We start from the raw sequence: 18,388 nt of genomic DNA on the forward strand, positions 1-18,388 counted from the left end.
ATTAATCCCTTGTCAGTTGCTTTGTTTGCAAATATTTTCTCCCATTTTGAGGGTTTTTTTTTTTTTTTTTAGTCATTCTTATCTTGTCAGTGAAGACACTGAGGTAAAGATAAGTTAAGTAACTTGTCTTAGGCCACATAGATGGTATGTTGAAGAGCTAGAATTTGAAACTAAGGAGGCTGGATTGCAATTCAGAATCTATGCATGTGTATATGCATGTGCTTACACACACACATACACTATACACATATCTCTGTGTGTGTTGGCTCTATCTATCTACCTACCTACTTATCTGATTGTTGTAATATCTTAGGGAAGTGGGCTCAGCATTCTGCCTTTTTTTAGTGTAATATCTGGTGTCATATTTGTCATGGTTCAAATTCCAGCTCCATCATTACCTAACTGCACCTAAGTTTTCTCACTTATAAAATGTGGGCAATAACCATATCCACTTTTGTCACCTAGGATTCTTGGTTGCAAGCAACAGCAACCAACTCTAGTTAACATAAGAAAAATAGACAATTTCTTGGAAGGATATGAGGAAGGCTGGCAAATCAGGCTCAGAAAATGGCGGAAACCAAAGAAAACCGCAGCACCAGGTTAGGTACTGCTTCCAAAAGTCCTAGATTCTGACAGCCACTTTGGCACCACCATCACTGATTATTTGATGTCTCTACTGCTGAAAGGCAGTACTCATTTCTGATGCCACGACCTTGATGAAATTATCAAATTCACCCAGTTTAGGGCACTTGCTCATGCCCTAGTCCAAGGAATAAGGATTGTCTGGATCTGGCAGTGGGATTCTGCCTTTCATGAAGATTCACTCAATGGTGATATTTCCAAAAAAGGGGGGAAATGTTCAGAACAACCAAAAAGTTTTAGATTAAAAGCAAATCAAAACAAAATGAAACAAACAGTAACTACTGGACAAAATTCTACAGTTCACCTCATAGGGTAATTGCAAGGATTAAATGAAGGGCATGTTAGTAAGAACCATGTTACTCTTACCTTTTATTATTCAGTTCAGTTCAGTCGCTCAGTCTTGTCCAACTCTTTGAGACCCCATGGACTGCAGCACGCCAGGCTTCCCTGTTCATCACCAACTCATGGAGTTTACTCAAACTCATGTCCATTGAGTCGGTGATGCCATCCAACCCTCTCGTCCTCTGTCATCCCCTTCTCCTCCTGCCTTCAGTCTTTCCCAGCATTAGGGTCTTTTCAAATGAGTCAGCTCTTCACATCAGGTGGCCAAAGTACAAAGTTTGTCACTGTTTCCCCATCTATTTGCCAGCTATTTACCTTTTATTATTTATTTATTTTATTACCTTTTATTATTACTTATATATTATTTTGTAGAGCCTCTTGATGAAAGTGAAAGAGGACAGTGAAAAAGTTGGCTTAAAGCTGAACATTCAGAAAACTAAGATCATAGCATCCTGTCCCATCATTTCATGGCAAATAGATGGGGAAACAGTGGAAACAGTGGCTGACTTTATTTTTTGGGGCTCCAAAAATCACTGCAGATGGTGGCTGCAGCCATGAAATTAAAGAGACGCTTGCTCCTTGGAAGGAAAGTTATGACCAACCTAGACAGCATATTAAAAAGCAGAGACATTACTTTGCCAACAAAGGTCCATCTAGTCAAGCCTATGGTTTTTCCAGTAGTCATGTATGGATGTGAGAGTTGGACTATAAAGAAAGCTGAGCACCAAAGAATTGATGCTTTTGAACTGTGGTCTTGGAGAAGACTCTTGAGAGTCCCTTGGACTGCAAGGAGATCCAGCCAGTCCATCCTGAAGGAGATCAGTCCTGAGTGTTCACTGGAAGGACTGATGCTGAAGCTGAAACTCCAATACTTTGGCCACCTGATGCGAAGAGCTGACTCATTGGAAAAGACCCTGATGCTGGGAAGGATTAAAGGCAGGAGTAGAAGGGGACGACAGAGGATGAGATGGTTGGATGGCATCACCAACTCAATGGACATTAGTTTGGGTAAACTCTGGGAGTTGGTGACAGGGAGGCCTGGCGTGCTGAGGTCCATGGGGTCTCAAAGAGTTGGACATAACTGAGCGACTGAACTGAACTGAACTGAACTGAAATATTATTTTGTAGCAGACTATAATATAGGACTGCTTTTTCAGCTGTGAGTTTGTGCCTTCTTGTCTAATGTTTCCTTGTGATGATTTCTAATTTTATTAACATTTGACTCTGTCCCTACCAGGACAAAACTAGTGGGAATAGGAAAAATAATACATTGTTCAAACTTATTTAAATGTATAGCATTTCATTTCATCTTCACAGCAACACTATGAGGTTGGTATTATTTTCCTCTATTTCCCAGTTGAGAAAATTGAGACTCAGAGAATTATTTTAAATATTAATATCATCTGAGGTCACAGCTAGTTGATGAGCATTTAAACCCAAATCTTTCAACTTGTCCAGCACTTTCGCCATACTGTGACCAATTAGGGGAAGATGAGAAATTTCCCTCTACAATTTCCCTCTAGTCTTAACTTCCTGTCCTTAGAGTTGTTATATCCATCTTTCCAAATGAGTTGTTGTGGTATAGTTTGGCTATTAAGAGCACAGAACCAAATTTGAATTTTACCTTTGCTACTTCCTAACTGTGGGACTTTTGACAACCTAACCTCTTTGAACCTCATCGAAACTTATCTCAGGTTTTCTCATCTGTAGAATGGGGACACTAGCACCTCACTCAGAGTTACAGTGAAGGTGATATTAGGTAATGGATGAAAAGTACTTAACAAAGTTCTTGGCACAAAATTGTTCTCATTATTCAGATATTAATATTGCTGGATAAATGCAGAAGGGGGTGAGTAGAAGAAGCAAGGTGTTCACTGACATAATTATCTTGGTAGTTTAGACATCACTCTCCTTTCCCTCTAATTACCCGTATGTGTCTATGTATATGGTCTCTCTGCTTAGCCAACTTTTGAGAGTCTTTTGAGGCCTAGCCTAAGTTACATTTCTCTATGAGGCCTTCTCCTATTGGTCTATCCTCTATCAGTTTCTCCCTTCTCAACATGCCTACAGTGTCTGCATTGTCAGTACAGTCCTTCCTTGGTATCTGTCAGGGATAGATTCCAGGACCTCCACTGATACCAAAATCTGTGGATGCTTCAGCCCCTTGTATAAAATGGCATATTTGCATATAACCTACTTGCATCCTCCCATATACTTTAAATCATCTATAGATTATTTATAATAACTAATACAATATAAATACTATGTAAATAGTTATAAATACAGTGTAAATGCTATGTAAATAGTTGCTGGAGTATGGCAAATTCAAGTTTTGTCTTTTGGATCATCTTTCTGGAATTTAAGAAAATATCTTTCAATCTGTGATTAGTTGAATCTGCAGATGTGGAAACTTTTGATACAGAGGGCCGACTATACTGTATAACTCTGCACCTCTAAAATCTTTTATATGGTTTCAGCTAGTGTAGTGAACTGACTGTTTGTGCCCCATAAAATTCATCTGTTGAAAACATATCCCAAGTGTAATGATATTTAGAGGTGTGGCCTTTGGAGGGTGATTAAATCATGATAGTTGGAGCCCTCATGAGTGGGATTCATGTCCTTACAATTGGGCCCTGGAAAAATCCTTCTTCACTTCTGCCAATGAGGGCACAGTGAGAAGACTCCCCTCTGCACACTAGAAGAGAGCTCTCACCAGAACCTGATCATGCTGGCGCCATGATCTTGAACTTCTAGCCTTCAGAACTATGAGAAATAAATGTCTACTGTTTTAACCCACCCAGTCTGTTATAGCAGCCTGAACTGAGATAGGTAGACTGTAAACTTCTTGAGGATGGGTTGGTTAGTGTCCTATGCTGACAAGTATAGGGCTAAGACAGCACAAGATAGTTGCCTGACAAATGTTTGTGACATGACTTAGTAACTGAACAACAACATGACCACAGATAGGGCTCTCTTGTTTTCATTCCATTCTGCTGTACCACCCAGTAGAACTATCTGTGCTAAATTTCTCTAGGAATAGATCTGGCTTTAACTAAGCAAACAGAGAGTATTTTAATCCTATAGTTATTAATTAGCACCATATGTGAAAGGTCAGGGCCTAGTTGAAGGAAAAGATCCTTTGAGGTGCCTTGGGCAGTGACTTGGAGCATCAGTGTCGCCTGCATCATGGAGGTGATCTTTAAATGTCATTTCAGATCTGCTGTTTGGTGATGTGGACAGTATATTCGTTAGGGTAATGCTAGCTGCTGTGACCAATAAATCCTCCATGTTTGGTGCCTTAACACAGTGGAAGTTTACGTATTGGTTACATACTGGTCCAATATTGGTATTTCTAGTCAGTGGTAGCCATGGCTAAGCTCTGCTCTGTATATGCATTTAGGCACCAAGGTTGGTAGAGGTTCTGACATCTTCAGCTTAGTTTATCCAAGGTTGCGCTGGGTATCAACATACAGCAAGTGGGAGAGGAAAGAGCATAGAGGATTTTGCAGGTAAGGGCCAGGCCTGGAAGTGTTGCTCATAACTTTTGCCCACTTTTTATTAGCCAGACATGACTACTATTAGCCTCAAGGGAAGTTGAGAAGTGTAGTCTAGCTGGGTGCCAGGAAAAAAAGAGAGCATGCATATTGGTAAAGTAGTTTCTGCCATAGATCATCATCATCATTAACATTCTGGGATACTTCTGTGCTAGGTTGTGTGCTGTGTGTATTTACGTGTATTGTCTAATTTAGGCCTTGCACACCTAGTGATATGGGCACTGTTTTTAACCCTATTTTTTTGGATGAGAAAACTGAGGTTCAAGTCATTCAAGGAATTCTAAACCTGTACTTTGAACCTGGCTCTATTCGACCTCAGAGCTGGACCTCTTAACCTGTATGCTTTTGTAACTGTGCTATGAGATTATTCTAGGTTGGAACATATCCTGCTGGGTTGTAACCTAATGGCAACGCAGATCATTTAGTCAAAGTCTTTCTTTAGTTCTTTGGGTGTTTATATCATGTTATAGCTGGCCAACTTCCCAGTCATATTTCAGCGCTCCACAGGTGAGCCTTCAAAAAATGTCCATAGATGAAATATACTGCTTCAAGCAGATTTCTATCCACAGTTTCTCTTGGAACATTGTCCACAGAGGGTATATGATGTGTTTATGAACCCAGGGAATGATGATTGGAAATGAGGCTGGAAATCTCACAAGCTACCTCTTTGACGAGGTTTCCAGCTCCATTTGAGTCATATGGGACACTGATCTAAGTGCACTCTTGTGGTGTTGGGAAAGCTCTGCTTTGGGTCTTGGCCATCATCAAAAGGGCTGGGAAGTGAGGCATTCGAGGATGCAAATTAGCATGACTGCGGCCAAAGCTATAAAGAAGTCTGACTACCTGAGGTCAGGAGCCTCACACGTGGAAGGCAACTGACCTTCAGGTGCCTGGTTTGCCACGGTGGAGGGTGCACCTGGAGAGCGCAGAGGAGACCTGGTTACAGGAAAACGCCTGCTCTGTGAGAGGGGAGGGCTGTGGCAAGCTTGGATTTCATACCAGTTGACCAAAGATAGTAGCCTGACAGAAGAGGTTTAGAAGTCTGATAGGAGGCTACCCAATGTTGGGAGAAAACATATATAAACTCAAAGATTTGAATGAAATGGTACCAATCTCAGAAAGTTGTGAGAATTAAATGAGTTATGCATGTAAAGTTCTCAGAACAGGCCCTGATACCTAGTAAGTACTCAAAAAATATTTGCTATTATTGTTAATTTTGTATATTTTTGATCATTTCGTGAGGATAGTCTTGGGAGTAGAATGGCGGGGTTGAGGAATATATCTGTTTTTAAGATCTTATATGCATATTGCCTTCTTCAGGGGATCTTCCCAACCCAGGGATTGAACCCAGGTCTCCTGCTTCCCTGATAGCTCAGTTGGTAAAGAATCCACCTGCAATGAAGGAAACCCCAGTTTGATTCCTGGATCTGGAAGATCCACTGGAGAAAGGATAGGCTACCAGTATTCTTGGGCTTCCCTTGTGTCTCAGCTGGTAAAGAATCTGCCTGCAATGTGGGAGACCTGGGTTCGATCCCTGGTTGGGAAGTTCCCCTGGAGAAGGGAAAGGCTACCCACTCCAGTATTCTGGCCTGGAGAATTCCATGGACTGTATAGTCCATGGGGTCGCGAAGAGTCAGGCATGACTGAGCAACTTTCACTTTCACTTTCATGCATATTGCCAAATTGCTCGACAGAAAGGCATAGTAATATACTCTTACCAGTAGTGCAGGACAGTGCCTTTTCCCTGAAACTCTCTCATTACTTGTCCTTCTCCATCTCTATACAAATGCTTCTAAACTAAACACCTAAATGTAAGGGTGGACACTATAAAACTCTTACAGGAAAACACAGACAGAACACACTTTGACATAAATTGCAGCAAGGTCTTTTTTGACCCACCTCCTAGAGTAATAAAAACAAAAGTAAACAAATGGGACCTAATTAAACTTAAAAGCTTTTGTACAGCAAAGGAAACTATAAACAAGATGAAAAGACAACCCTCACAATGGGAGAAAATATTTGCAAACGAAGCAACTGGCAAAAGATTTATCTCCAAAATATACAAATAGCTCATGCTGCTCAATATAAAAAAACAAAAAACCAAACCACCCAGTCATAAAAGAGGCTAAAGGAACTTCCCTAGCAGTCCAGTGCTAAGACTCTGAGCTACCACTGTAGGGGGCATTGGTTCGATCCTTGGTCAGGGAACGAAGACCCTGCGTGCTGCTTGGCGTGGGCAAAAGGAAAAAAAGGGGGCTGGAGCCCTAAATAGTGAAAGTGAAAGTGTTATTTGCTCAGTCCTATCCTACTCTTTGAGACCCCATGAACTGCAAGGCTCCTCTGTCCATGGAATTCTCTAAGCAAGAATACTGGAGTGGGTAGCCATTCCCTTCTCCAGGGGATCTTCCCAACCCAAGGATTGAACCCCTGTCTCCTGCATTGCAGGTGGATTCTTTATCATCTGAGCCACCAAGGAAGCCTTGAAGACCTAAACAGACATTTATTCAAAGAAGACATACAGATGGTCAACAAACACATGAAAAGATGCTCAACATCATTAATTATCAGAGAAATGCAAATCAAAACTACAATGAGGTATTACCTCATACCAGTCAGAATGGCTGTAATCAAAAAATCTACAAACAGGGATTTCCCTGGAAGGCCAGTGATTAAGAATTTGCCTTCCAGCACAGGAGGTGTGGGTTTAGGGAGCTAAGATTCCACCTGCCTTGCAGCCAAAGAAACCAGAAACATAAAACTGAAGCAATATTGTAACAAATTCAATAAAGGCTTTAAGAATGGTCCACATCAAAAAAAAATCTTAAAATAATCTATAAACATTGGAGTGTTTGTCCTTTATTGTTGATTTTAAGAATTTCCTGTATATTAGAGACTTTATTGTTTGCATCTTAATTTTTTTTGACATACAGGCTATTTTATTATTATATAGTCAAATCTTTGCATCTTTATAGTTTTGTCTTTGGTATTATACCTAGAATATTTTCTTTACCCCAAGATTATGTTTTCGTTTAGTTTTTATAGCTTCAGTTTTTTTTTAACCTTTAACTTTTTATATGATCTGGAATTGATGTTGGTTCAATTTATCCCCAAAGAGGTAACAACTGTCCCAGTATCTTTCTTTCCCCACTGAATTGAAATATTGTCCTTATTGAATACTATATTAGTATGTACTTTTGGGACTGTTTCTACCCTTTCTTTCCTGGTTCATTGATCTACCAGTCTAGCCCTCTGCTGATATCATGCTGTTTTAATTATTATTGCTTTAAGAAACATTTACATATCCATCAGGGTAGGTTCTTCATTACTCTTTTTTTTAAAAAATATCTTGGTTATTAAATAGATCAGCAAACATAAAAGCTGTGTTATAGATGTATTTATCTTCTGAGATTAGCAATTCTCCAAAATACTTTTTCTCTTCTTTCAAAATGTGCAGGTATTTTTATAGGTAGTGGTTCTAGAAGGCTGGTATAGTGAAAGCATATACTTTTTGTGTGTGCAAAAACATTTCCAGCTCCTTATTATGTGGACTATTGTAGCATTTTACAGCTAGAAGTTACCTTCAGGATCATTGAGTCCAGCTACCGTATTTCACAAATGAGGCATTCAGACTTCAGCGGTCAGGCAGTTAGTGGCAAGACTAGGGAGAAAACCAACCAAGGCTCCTGACTCCTGGATATCAGCACAAAAGAGATGATAATGAATAATTATCCTATCATCTCATGCACTGACATTCATGACAGCATTTAACACATACCCTTTGACACAGAATTCTCCTGAATTTCACTTATTTTTTCTCTTCTCTTCTTCACACCCCAATTTAAAGGTCTAAACAACCTCTTTCTGCCTCTATCATAGACTTTATAAATATAAATGTTGTATGTAGTACATAGTATTTTACCAGAAAACTACAATAAGATAAATTTAGACTATAGTTTGAGCATGTAATTATAGTTTGTCAGGAGACAAAGAGAGTTAAAAATACAAAGCTAAGCCCACAGCAATAAATATTGTACAAAACATTCATTACATTACGGAAATCCAAAGGAATTTGCAAAATCTCTTTTTGGAGAGTTTTGTTCAGCTTTGTAGTACAGAATCATCAAACTGAGCTGTGCTTTTGGATATGCCCAAACTGTACCTTTTAAAATAAGTGTTAGAAGTTAAGGAGATTAGTTTGCAGAGCTTTTGGAATAGATACATAGTCGATCATATTTAGCTCACTTGGCCTAAATTGCTCTGACCAGCAAAGGCCAAAACTTATGTTCGCCTCAAATGTACATGTTGGCCTCTTGAGAAATGTTTGGATTGTAACATTTACTACTCTGAGCCCAAGTAGTATGGTTTGTACTCCAACAACCTGCAGGCTCAAAATCTTTGATGAGAGTTCCTGCCAAGGAGTCGATATTGAATAGGCAGACACCATGCAAAGTCGAGAAGCAATTATCTATCCAGGATTTATGTTGGGGTAGGAGGAGATGAAAGAGTAGGGCAGAAACAAGACGGAGACCTATGATTCTATTCCTGTTTGAAAAGTTCAGACACATAAGTGCACATTTCTGTGTTAGCATTCAAGAATGTTTATATGTCTCTCACAAAGGGAACTGTTCATAACAATGGACAAGAGAGGCCTCTGCCAACCTTGGGAAAGAAATTGCCTTGGTGGAAGAAAGTCATGCACCAATGAATTCCTACTATTGAGTTATATTAATATTTTAATGTTATGCCCCTCATTCTCATCAGTAAAGAGTTGAACACTCTTTGGGTATGTTTCATGCCATTAGACATAGTGGTAGCTTATGGATTTGGGGCTAGGCTCGATGGTATAGTGGAGAGAAGTTAGGCAAAATGAGTTTTAGTGTCACTCAGCCACTGCGTGTCTGGGCAAATCACCACCCTCAGGCTCAAATATTACCCTTTCTGAGTTACGGACACTAATGAGAACCTGATAAATATTATGGCTGCTGCAGAGAAATGTATACATATACATTATGCCCCTCCCCCTAATACACACAAGGTTCAGAATCTCTGGTTGAGGTGATTGCCGTATCCCTTCCTATTCTGTTAGGATCTCTGCTCAGAAACTTTTCTTTACAAAGTAAATTATAGGTGGGATGCCATAAAAAATATGAGAGGGTGGTTTTGAGTTTGTAAAAGTGAACAATATCCCCTTAGGGGTTATATTTTTAATGATGGGCTTTTCAACATTATCTCTGTGTGTATACATACATGTGCATGTGCAAAATTGATGGAAAATGACCAATAAAGTGCTTAGCAGTTACTCACCATTCTCTCATTTGGGGTAACTTTGGTAGTTTGTCTTCACCAAGAAAGTAGGTAAATAAATGACTTTAGTACAATTGTGAGATTTCTGTGGTGCATAATTTTTGAAATATCCTGTATTCTTAGCATTATATACATGTGAATTTCTTAGTATCTGCTGTCTATTACTGCTGTTGTTCAGTTGCTAAGTCATGTCTGACTCTTTTTATATTTAGTGAGAAAGTCTCTACATTTCTTGTTTCTTCATTAATTTATCCACTTTGAAATATGGTAATCAAGAGGAAAGCAAGAAAATACTTAGATTTTTAGGAGTCTGAGATGAGACCTAGTTATAAACATGCTTCTAACTCTCAGTCTCCTCCTACCACATAGTACTCTCCATTTCCAGCCCCTGGTTTTCTTCTGTAATGTCTGCTTGAAAATTTGGGTGAAAGTCCACTGTACCAAGGTCAAGCAGTTGGTTTGCATGATTTAAGTTAGTACTGTTCTGAGAAAGTTAAAACAGTATTTATTTGGTAATTATACTTTGCATTTTAGACACACACTTTAATGGCTAATAAGGCTAGAATTTTCCATATGTTTTTAACTGAATTTTAAATTCATAATTGTACCTGCAGTTAGCCAGTTTAAACCCAATACATGTCAGAATTAAGTTAAAAACCTGGTACTTTGGGTGTGTCTAATGATCTTTGTCTCTGGGTTGTATTCATGAGACTCTCATTTCCATTTACAGCCATTTTTATAAAACAAGAGAACAAAATGCAATAAAATATTCAACTGCTTACATAAACATTCATGGTTGTATAAAGATGGTGACCCAGTTAAAAATGTAGTTGTTGGCTAGTAGTATAGCTTGCATAAAAATCGATAATCACCTTTAAATCTAACCTTTGGGCTTCTCTGGTGGCTCAGAGGTAAAGAATCAACCTGCAATACAGGAGACGTGGGTTCGATCCCTGGGCCAGGAAGATCCCCTGGAGAAGGATGTGGCAATCCACTCCAGTATGCTTGCCTGGAGAATCCCATGGACAGAGGAAACTGGCAGGCTACAGTCTATGAGGTCAGAAAAACAGTCGGACGTGACTTAGTGATTAAACAACAACAAAATCTAATGTTCGGCAAAGTTAACACTCATCATATCTCCTGTGCAGCTCTAGGAAACAGTTCCAATAAACAGATCTATTCAGCTCCTTTTTAAAATATATTTTTTAACATCAAAGTGTTACATGCAGAAATTCTTTTCAAGATCTGATAATGCTAAAAAGCCTTTAAGGGAAAACATCAGTCCTTTGCCCCATCTCATTCACTAGTGACAGCCTTTTAAATCTGTAGCTATTTCTTCTAATATTTATTTCCATTTTTCAAATTATATACATATATATATATACACATACACATAAACACATTTTTAATAGAGTTTAGACATTATGTACTGATTCTCTATTATGTCAAATCTGGATAGCTCACATATTTACTTTTCTCTTCCCCATGCCATATATTCCTAATATATCTCATGTTTTGTTTAAATCTACTATACTTTTACTACTGTGTTTATACAAATATCATTCACTACTGAGCCTATTGGTGAACTAAGACTACAGTTACTTTCTTTTTCAACTTTTTGCTTTTCCTAAAGTTACTTGTTGACTGACTTTCATGTTACTTCTTTTGATTTGTGTCACATTTGGTAAAAATTTCCAGCATATCTTAAGAGATTTGTAACAATTTTCCATAACTTGTCAGATGACATAAGCCTTAAGCTCCACTAGAATGCAAATTTCAAAAAGTTAGGAACTTAATTTTGTTTATAACTATTAAAATATTATCATTGTTGGGACTTGATTCTTCAGACTGACACAGCAGATTGTTGCTCAATATTAATAAAATTTGGCTGTACAATGCTGGTTAATGAATTAAACTAAAAGGTGGCAGGGAGTGGGAGAAAGAAGGTGATATTCATTCATTCATTCATTTATTTATTCATTCTTCATTTGTCAAGGGATATTAAAATAGGACTCTTTATATCTCAGTTTTAGCTTAGGCCCCAAAAGATTGAGAACAACACCCTCAGGTTTAAAGTGGGGCCCTTTTATATGAGACTTGCAATGGAGATTTTTAGAAACAAGTTTTGCAATCCATATCCCATCAGCAATCTTGAAGGTTTTAAAGGGTTGAAGTTAAAGAAATAGAGTGAGCATTCCTTTGTAGAGAAATATTGGATGGCAGTGGCATGCTCTGTCACTTTTCCACTGTGCCTCATATAGTGTGGGGAGATGGGGACCTTCCCCACACCTTTTGTCGAACGAGAGGGACTTAAAAGAGATGATTCTGAAAGCTTGATATGTGTCCTTTGAAGATTAGGAGAAACAAAACACAGTACCTAATTCTTGTCTGAGAAATCTAAAGTCACTGTCTGTAGACCCGAGGAAGAAGAGAAGGGGATGGAGAAGGAAGCAAAAATAAAAGCAGCAGAGGGAGAAAGGAGATGCATTGTTTTGGTGTTATGGACGATTTGCTTTTGTGCTATGGACATACAGGAAAATCAGCTTGGAGACATCTTTAAAAAAGACTGTGCACGAGATTATCTGGAGGGAGAGGCAAAGTGTGCTAGCAGGAGATGGAGCTCAGAATCCCAAAGCTGAAAGTTGGAATTTTAAGAGGTCAGCAGAAGGATAAACATATAGATCAATGGAATGGAATTCAGAGTCTAGACGTAAACCCATATATCTATGATTGTCTGATTTTCAATAAGGATATCAAGACCATTTTTCAATGGGGAAAGGCTAGTTTCTTCAATAGGCAGTGTTAGGACAACTGGATATCCACATGCAAAAGAGTGAAGTTGAACTCTCACTTTATACCATGTATAAAAACGAACTCAAGGTGGGATGATTTGAGAGAATAGCATTGAAATATGTATATTACCATATGTGAAATAGATCACCAGTCCAGGTTCGATGCATGAGTCAGGGTGCTCAGGACCAGTGCACTGGGATGACCCTGAGGGATGGGATGGGGAGGAAGGTAGGAGGGGGGTTCAGGATGGGGGACACATGTACACCCATGGCTGATTCATGTCAATGTATGGTAAAAACCACTACAATATTGTAAAGTAATTAGCCTCCAATTAAAATAAATAAATAAACAAATGAACTCAAAATGGATCAAAGGCTTAAACATAAAAGCTAAAATTATAATAAAATCTTTAGATGAAAGCCTAAGGGTGCATACTCCTGACTTTGGATTCTAATAATAAAAATGATAGCCACTATCATTTCTTGAGGTCTTAGTAGAGCCCAGCACTTTCATTTGCATTATCTCACAGAATTCTCATAACCACCTTGGGAGATAGGGAGTATTATTGCTTCCAACTTATAGACTGAGCTTCAGAGATGTTTAGTGACTTGCTCAATATCATACAGCTAGTAAGTGGTAGAGCCAGGATTCAACTCCTGATCTACTTGACTCAACAGCTCAAACACTGAAGCACAATATTACACAGGCACCTTGAAGTCTGCCAGTTGCTGACCTGGTTTTCTTACTGGGGGAAATCAGGCTGAACCCCTGAGGCCATTATTGCTGACTACCAGTGGATGAGCCTGCCCCCATTCACTACAATTCAGCCCCAGGCCTTGCTCTCTCATTTCCTACTTTTGTACCTTCTGCAGCTGGCTTAGGTCCTCCCATTTCTGCAGGAGTGGAACATCTGGTTAACCCTTTCCTTCTGTAGGGGATCTCAGGGGAGGGTATGAGTCAAGGGCTGCTCCTGGAGAGGCCTGGCAATGCTTTTACTCTTCATTAAATGTTTATGTGCATTATATACTTTATTATATGCAATTGGGTTTCTTATATGGTACTCCAGTGCATAAATGACTCCCTAGACACATTTGTGAATTTTCATTGTTATAATATAAAGGCTAGCCAAGTTACAAGGCAGACATGCTTTAAACTATTCAATTATTCCCGGTACAGTAACCAAATCCAGGGGAGATTTGGCTTTTCACCCTTCACAGGATTGCTTGCTAGACAGCGTTAGTATTTCTATTGGTCAAAAAGTTTCAGTTTTGAATTTGAGTTGTTAGGAAGATGAGAAAGGCCATGGATAGACTATTACCCCCATTTTCAGTTTATTTTAGATCAACTTGAACCCTTTTGTTCTGTGGGCTAGTTTATAGAACATAAAGGTAGATCTTAGGAAGGCTAATATCTTTATATTGAGAAGATGATGAAGCCATGGGTATTAAGGAATATGACTTCATGCATTCACTCATTCATTTTTTAAAGCTGACTTTTGTTGAGCATTTACTGTCCTCTCAGCAGAGTGCTGATAGCTAAGATGGTAAAGAATCTGCCTGCAATGCAGGAGACACGAGTTCAATCCCTGGGTCTAGAAGATTCCCTGGAGAAGGAAATGGCAACCCACTCCAATATTCTTGCCTAGAGAATTCCATGGACAGAGGAGCTTGAAGGGCTATAGTCCCTGGGGTTGCAAAGAGTCAGACACGACTGAGCAACTAACCCTTTCACTGAATGTGTGGAGATGTATATAAGACATGGTGTTCATTCTCAAAGAATACATCTTCTAGTGGGGCAATGGGTAAATTTACAATTTCAGTGTAGTGTGATAACTGCTATGAAAGAGATATGCCCAGAGTATTAGGAGAAAACAGATTAGAGAGTGGTGCATGAAAAAAACTGTCTGATGAATAAGTCATTCATTGAAGTCAATACTTTTCTTCACAGAAAGGTATTTTCTTTAGAGAAGTAGGTGTTTCTCTGGCTGCAATGGAGATGGCCCCCTGGACAACCTGGGAACCCACATATTAAAGATGGTAGATTGCTGTCAGCCTGGCACCCTGCATGCATAAGGACTGATCTGCCTACTCTTCAGGTTCCCAGTACTGTTATATGAGCAGGAAAGAAACTTCTATGAGGTTTGAGTGATTATACATTTCAGAGTTTATATGTTACAGCAGTTAGCCCATCCTCATCAGTACAATTACAAGGTCATGTCAGTTTTCATAATATTTTGATTCTGGCCCCTCCTCTCCATCACCTCTGCCACCATTAAGATCCTCATTGTGTCCCTCCTGGACTACAGCAACCATCTTCTAACCTCTTTTTCTTCCCTGCCTTCAGCTCTCCTTGCTAAGTGGAAGACTTTTATGTTTTACCCAACATGTTTCAGAGAAACAATGCCTTAGGCCAGAGGACTATTAAAGAAAGGACTGCTTCAGTGGTAGGCACTCCTCAGATGCTTCTCCTGTGCAGGCAGCCTTCTTCTCTGCCTCTGTTCAAGGCAGTTTGTAAAATAGACCATGGGCTAGAATCCAGCCAGAATTTCTTAGCTTTTCTCTAATTTAAGGACCCAGAGAGATGTCATATAGCATTTGCTGCTGGACAGTAGAGAAGTAAGTTTGAGAATATGAATGGTTCAGGGAAATCCATTCCTATTACTGGAAGGAGAACTCAAGGTACATGTGCTCCTGATTTAGTGGAAGAGTCGGAGTAAGTGATATTTTCATCCCAGCTCAACCACTTATTAGCTGTTGTGACATTGGGCAAGTTACTTGACCTTCTGATTTCAGAATTTTTTTCTGTAATATAGGAATAAAAATAAATAAAAATTGAAAATTAAAATGATAAAAACCTCAGAAAGTTGTGAGGATTACATGAGATGTGATATATGTAAAGTAATTGGAATAGTGGCTGGTACATAGTTAAGTCCTTAAATATTTTTACAATTATCATTTTTAATACTATGCAGAAAGAATAGCTCTTTTCTCATAATGATTATTTCTCTCACTTAAAAAGTTTTTTCCATATTGAGTCAAAGTTTCTACTAGTGTTTTAGAAAAATAAAGCTACCAAGTAGCCAAAGACTTCCCTGGAGGGTACAGATTCTTCCTGGCTTGGAAATACAGCTTGCTCTGTTGCTGAGCTGTATTTAAATCCATATTTCCCAATGACTTTCAGTTATAGCAGGTTCTTCCTTGAAGCTTATCATGTTTAGAAATGCAATATAGCTGTATAATTTTTTTCCCCAAGTCGAGGAACAAACACAAGCAAAAATGGGAAACAATTTTTAGGGAAAGCTTTTAAGGCCATGTTAGCTAAAGCCATGGCCAGAAGGAATATTGAGGTTTCTGGAGCTGTTTCAGGGTCAATACAAAGTGTTGTGTTTTGAGTCAAGTTCTCTCAGTGGACTCCTACCCTTGTTATTTCTTGTCCTCTGAAGCATCTTTGTCATTTGTGTTTTCCACTAAAAAGAAGTGATTTGTGGTTTCTTATGTGCTACATAGATCTGAGAGGGAAGATATCAGATTCTCCTGTCTCACCTTCTCCAACAAGATAAGGGCAGATGGGCAAGGGCACAGAACATAAGCTTCATTTCTCTCTGGATCTGGTTAAGTAAGATTGAAAATCGCCACTGTTTCATTGTTTCCTACCTACTGTGAACTGAGGGTAAATAGGTGCTGAGGCAAGTTTAGATAAAGACAGTAACCACCAAATCTTCAAAATATGAATACAACTAGCTCCTCAGAAAGACTAGCATAGCCCAACTAGCACTTTACAACACAAAGCCTTAGAACAGAGGTCAGCAAACTTTTTCTGTAAAATAAGTATTTTAAGTTTTGTGGGCCATACAATCTCTGTCACAACTACTTAATTTCACTATTGTAGTGGGACAGCCATAGGCTATAGTAAACAAATAGGCAAACTGTATTCTAATAAAACTTTATTTACAAAAACAAGCAGCAGGCAGGATTTGGTCCAAGGGCTATAGTTTGCTGACCTCCTATTTAGAGATTTGTAGAACTCCAGGAAATGACAAGGAAATGAGCCTGGGAGGGAACTTAGCCTCCTTCTGATCCTAAAGGTAATGGGTGAGGGGCACTAGCATGACCCACCATTGAAATTTGTAGGGAGATGAAGAGTCTATGGGTCCCTATTCCTTAGAAACTCTAAAGAGATGGGTGGGGTGAGAAGAGGGGCATTCTGGCTAATCCATGATGATTTATATTTTGGTATGTCATCAGACGGGTTCAACTCAAGGTGAAGTAATGGAGCCACCATGACCTATTGACCTTGTTATGTCATCAAAAGAAACAGCTTTTGACCAGAAAATGGTGGATTTCTTCCTAGCGATTTGCACGTTACCCAGAAGCCTCTAGGTTGTTGCAATTCTTAATAAAATTTCAAATATGTCAGTAACAATTTGCTAACACCATAGTGTGTGTGTGTTTTAAGTAAGCACTTTGACTAAGTCCTCTGTTTATTTCTTTGGGATAAAATCATAGATTTGGCAAAAGGGAATGGTTTGGTGGGCAGCCTTCTGGCAAGTTTTGCCTGAACTTTGCCATTGTTGGTGTGCATATATTTACACAAAGGAGACTATGATCCAGGGAAAGCAGCCCACATTGAGTGGAGATGACAGAAAAGACATTTGATGTCTCATGTATTTAGAGGAAATTCAAACTATAAACCTTTGTCCATGGTTGCTGTGAGGAAAGGGGTCAACATTAGCTTAACAATGTAATACATTGAGTCTTGTCTACTTTCTAGGAGGGGAAAAAGCAAAACATCTTTAGCAGAGGCAGACCTTTATTTAATTAGCTCTAATGTAAAGATTTCTTGTCTTTTGCAGCTACTCAGCTTTAAGAGAGTGCCTGGTACCTGAAGGCCGGCTCCTACTGGGACTAATTCCATCCAGACAGCTCCAAGTATGTTCATTAGGCGCTGATTAGGTTTCACACAGGTGGGGAAGGTTAGGGGCACAGATAGAGAGGCGGTGCTGATTGTGTTAAGCATAAAACACCATCTGTTTCCCAAGTAAGAAAAGCAACTGCATCCATGCTTCTTGAGGGATACCAGGCCACTGCTGAAGCCATTGCTCCCTTCTTTACTTCCTTTCATTCTCTGGCTACATTTATAGGACTCAAAACAAGTTGGTAAGAATGAAGAAAACATAAAATATCTAAAAGCTGTTGAAAAAGATGCTAAATTCTTAACCATTACATTCAGTCTGATCCGAGTGAATGGGAGATTTTCTTTCTCTAATGCAAGCATTGTACTTGGCAGGAAAATAGAATACTACATTGATTCCTTTTCAAATGTAAGGACTTTTTTTTTTCCCCAAGGCAAACAGCCTTTCCAGTTAGCCAGCTCTTCAGGGCACTTTAATATGGTTTTGTTTGGGACCAAAGAATGCAAATGAGCTGACATGCAGATTCCCCTTTTCTAAGAAAATAAACAGCCCAGAGACGCTTGGGGGAGGAGAGGCAGCAGTTGATGGAGTGAGCTGATGGGCACTTGAGTTCACCTGATAAGGGGTCCCCGCTACTTTGTTGCTTGCCCACACAGAGCCAGAGGCTCACAATGCCACACTCATTCCAGCCAGCCTCCCAGAGCAAACCACCCCACCACCTGGCCTTTCCCCATTCACTATTTCTCTTTCCTGCCGAAGAAAACTTTCCTGCCCAGCAGGTGGTGGGGGCAGCCCATAGTGCAGTGCAAAGCTTGCCCCCACTTCTGCTCTTCAATTCATG

The sequence above is a fragment of the Cervus elaphus genome, chromosome X (genome assembly GCF_910594005.1).
Source record: "Cervus elaphus chromosome X, mCerEla1.1, whole genome shotgun sequence".
NCBI lineage: Eukaryota > Metazoa > Chordata > Mammalia > Artiodactyla > Cervidae > Cervus > Cervus elaphus.